This window comes from Hipposideros armiger, unplaced genomic scaffold, assembly GCF_001890085.2.
Source record: "Hipposideros armiger isolate ML-2016 unplaced genomic scaffold, ASM189008v1 scaffold_566, whole genome shotgun sequence".
Taxonomy (NCBI): domain Eukaryota; kingdom Metazoa; phylum Chordata; class Mammalia; order Chiroptera; family Hipposideridae; genus Hipposideros; species Hipposideros armiger.
The window spans coordinates 60,043-64,703 of record NW_017731916.1 but is presented as its reverse complement, the minus strand read 5'-3'; positions in this window follow the sequence as shown (position 1 = coordinate 64,703).

Sequence of the window (4,661 nt, the reverse complement as noted above, 5' to 3'; positions counted from 1 at the left end):
TCAGATCCCACATGAGGGCCAGTGATGCTGCACCCTCTACAGCTAAGATGGTGAACAACAGCTCGACCTGGAGCTGGGCTGCCGTGAGTCGCCGGTGATGGCGTAGGCTGCAGTTGGGCTGGCCGGCAGCTAGCGTGGGCTGCCATGAGCCACCATGAGCTGCTGTGAGCAGCTGTCCAATGGCCAGCAAGTAACTGCCTCATCCGGGAAGAGCGCAATGATAATACGAACATGGGCCAGTGAAGCGACGTCCTCCACAACTAGACTGAAGAACAAAAGAACAGAAACTTGTCTGTTCCCCTCCCCCAATTCCCCAATAAGAAATCTTAAAAAAAAAATTTAAATAAATAAATAAATTGAAGAAATACTTTGAAAAGAAGAACAGAGGATGAGAGTAAGGATAAAATGTGAGAAAATGGAGTTGCAAATACTGTAAGGAAGGTGGGACTTGAAGGGAAGGGAAATGATGCAAAGAATCTTTGGTAAGTCCTGAAGAGGAATGTTTTAATGAAACTACTCTGGAGTCAGAGAGTCCCCTCAGTCAATGGATTTCCCTTCTCTCATGCTGTGAGGGTTGAGTTTAAGTGATTTTTTAGGTGTGCATAGTGAAAGAACAAAAGACACAGTCATGTTCCTTTAAAAGAATATAGTCACACCAAGAGAATAAACACACATTGATGTAACACTTCCTCTTGGCTTCTCATTTCCTCTGACCCAATTACAAGCTGAAGGTCCTTTTCTGTAGTAAGACTTTCCAGGAATACTGTAACCATTTTGTCTGATCTGAACTAAAATAGTAGTAAAGCGATGAGGCACAGGCAATACACATGTATTGAGCATCTAAAATGTTTCAGTCCTGGGGACAGCCGAGTGGCACGTTGTTTAAGAGCTGGCTTGGGACGCCAGAGGGCCCCAGTTCCGATCCCACATATGAGGGCCAGTGACAAAGCCCTCTACAGCTAAGATGCTGAACAACAGCTCAACCTGGAGCTGGGGTGCCGTGAGTCGCTGGCGACGGCGTAGGCTGCAGCCCCTGCTGCAGTGGGCTGCCATGGGCTACCGTGTGTAGCCAGCAGCCAGCGTGAGTGGCCAGCAGCTGCCGTGAGCAGCCGTCCAGAAGCCGGCGACTGATCTGCCTCGCCCAGGAAGAGCGCAATGATGGTGCCAACTTGGGCCAGTGAAGCAACGTCCTCCACAATTAGACTGAAGAACAAAAGGACAGCAACTTGTCTGGTCCCCTTCCCCCAATTCCCCAGTGCTGTTCCTATCCCCCAATTCCCCAATTTAAATAAATAAATAAATAAATAAAATAAATAAAATGTTTCAGTCCTTTATCTCACATGATCCTCACAACGACCATTCGAGGTGCTTATTGTTATTCCTGTTTACAAACAAGGAATCCAAGACTTAGAGAAGGTAAGTAACTTTCCCAAATTTACAAAAATGAAAAAATTTGAATCATGGTCCATCAGACACCAGATCCCATATTTTCCCTCCTGTGACTTTGCTTCCAGGACTTGTCCAGTCTGTTCAGAGATGAATTTCACAGGAAAACCCCACTCTTTCTTTGCCACTTGATTTGCACTTTGTGTTGGTATTGAAAGGTATTGCAAATGCTTTTGTTCAAGGTTAGCACAAGCATATTTAGTTCCATAGAGCTCTTTTAAGAAATGTATCTCTTCAGGCCGGCCGAGTGGCTCAGTTGGTTAAGAGATCACTCCAGAGTGTGAACTCTGAGCAACTGCGGTTTGAGTCCCGGCCTGAGCTGAGCTGCTGCTGAGCTGCCAACAAGTGGCAGGATGACTCAGCTAAAAAAAAAAAAAAAAAGAAAAAAAAGACAGAAATGTATCTCTCCTTAGTAAGCCACACATTAGAAGTAAGCATATTCAGATGGATAATATGGTGATAGAAGCAAAACTCCCCAGCCCATGAATGCTTTCAGAGCTCTGATTCCCTTCTGAATAGGGCTAGAGCTCTCCAGGAAACAATGAAATCAGAAGGAGGGGCAGATACTTGACAGTCAAATGCACCCTACCCTGTCCTGGTGCACCACTATTTGGGCTCCATTCCAGGATCGTGCCTCTAAGCCACAGGTCATGACTTGCAGACTCCATATGTGGAAGATTATCATTGTTTTACAATGAGGCACCTGCATCCATTCTCATAGGAAACTACTCCTTACAAAATATTCATGGAGTCTTTATGATCTTGTTCTTACTTTCAAAAGATTCCTGAGCAGAGAAAACCATTTAATACATGGTACCAGTTCATAGTGCAAGCACAGGAAATTCAGCAGGAGAAAAGAGGCACTGGTTTCTGAAAACTGCACACTGTCTATAGTCAGACACCATCTTATATTTCCCAGGTAACGAAAATAGTTCCTTTAGTTAGACAAATATGTCTGGCTGTATAACAAAGAGCTAAAGGAAATAACAGAGGAGAGAGAGTGCAGAAGGAAAAATAGTCAGAGGGCCTAAAAAGAATTTTTATTTGTTTAGTTTCTCTATTATGTGTTGATGAAGGGAGAGAGACCACCCCTATAAAATAATTTTCACATACTTTTACTTGTGACTTTGGAACCTGGTGAACTGGAACAGAAAGAAGCTTTAGGAAAGGAAAGGCAAAATCATAATAGGTAATTAGTTACTTTAAAATTTTTATTCTTTATGAGATTTTGGAGAATTTAATTCATATTTACAGAGGTTTGAGTAGTTATAAAAATTTATAAAGAAGATCATACAATGGTGGCATTTGAAGCATAAACTTGGCAACATTTGAAGCATAAACTTGGCAACAGCCGCAATTTATTTCATGTTTCTTGATATTCATTATTATAATTAAAAAATATATAATATATATAATTTAGTGCATATGTAAGTTATACACACACTGTTCTACTTTGTAAAAACTAAAAATACTAAAATAAATTTAAGGTGACTGAAAAATTGAAGCCTTTAAGTTATATATTAAAATAGTTTTTGGAAACTGGCATATTCTATTAATAATTATACTCAAAACTCTGTTTTTACTCATTTCCTGGAGCATTAGAAATGTACGTGTTTTGTTTTGTTTTTTAAGATTTTATTGGGGAATCGGGAAAGGGAACAGACAAGTTGCTGTCCTTTTTTTCTCCAGTCTAGTTGTGGAGGATGTCGCTTCACTGGCCCATGTTGGTATTATCATTGCACTCTTCCCGGATGAGGCAGTTGCTTGCTGGCCATTGGACAGCTGCTCACGGCAGCTCATGGTGGCTCATGGCAGCCCACGCCAGCTGCCGGCCAGCCCAACTGCAGCCTACGCCATCACTGGCGACTCACGGCAGCCCAGTTCCAGGTCGAGCTGTTGTTCACCATCTTAGCTGTAGAGGGCGCAGCATCACTGNGGCTTCTGGACGGCCGCTCACTGTGGCTGCTGGCCGCTCACGCTGGCTGCTGGCCATGGTACACATGGTAGCTGGCAACCCACTGCCACAGGGGCTGCAGCCTACGCCATTGCCAGCGACTCACAGCAGCCCAGCTCCAGGTTGAGCTGTTGTTCAGCATCTTAGCTGTGGAGGTCAGTGTCACTGACCCTCATATGTGGAATCCGAACTGGGACCCTCTGGCGTCCCAAGCCAGTTCCTAACCATCGTGCCACTCGGCCGGCCCCAGGCTGGATGTTTTTTGTCGGTTACTGTCATCACTGCTTCTGGGTTGATGACCACGTTGGAAAGCCACATTACCTGAGGGAAGCCTCCTGGCAGACCCTCGGAACATCACGTGGCCTGTGGAGGAATGCGCAGATTTTCCCTTAAATACCCCAGGCTGGTCTGGGAACGTTAAGGCAGTTTTTGGAGGTGCTAACCTGCTGCCTTCTCAGACCACGAGTGCTCTGATAATAAACACTTATTCTATGACCCAATTCCTGTGTCGGTCTATTGGCTGAGGGACACAGGCAGCACAAGCCCCGTATTCATTTGGCTTCCAGTTTCACATTCACTGTTGGCTATTGTGTTGTGTTTTCATGTACACTGGTGAATAGAGACCCTGGCTGTTGGTGAAGCAATGGGGACCCTTTAACTTCTCCCCTAGTGGAGGTGAGTGATTCTTTTCTCACATATACCATACATGATACGTTTACTTACACACACTAGCACATGAACACCCAGCCTCCTTTTGCTGAAATTTAAAAGGCCTTTTAAATTGCTTCTTATAAAGGCCTTTCTCTAGGAAGTGTGGATGGAAAAGGGCCACAGGTTAAATCTGACAAGCTCAGGAGCCTGAAAATAACCACATAGGAATACAAAAATTCCGAATTAAGGTGGACCGTGGTGGGAAGTCACATCTTTAGCCTATAGTTTCCTTGACAGCTCAATCTGTACCTTAAATGAGTCTGTCTATTGTCTTTGTGCATCTAGGATAACTGTCCTTGGAATGTCAGAGGGGATGGAAATTTAGTTTGCTATTATTTCCTTAGATTGAGGTGTGTGTGTGTCCTCCTATTTAAATAAAATTAAAGAAGGTCTGGCAGAGTGGTGTGTTGGTTAAGAGCTGGCTTGGGACACCAGCTCTGAGCAGCGGGGCCCTGGTTCAGATCCCACATGAGGGCCAGTGATGCTGCACCCTCTACAGCTAAGATGGTGAACAACAGCTCGACCTGGAGCTGGGCTGCCGTGAGTCGCC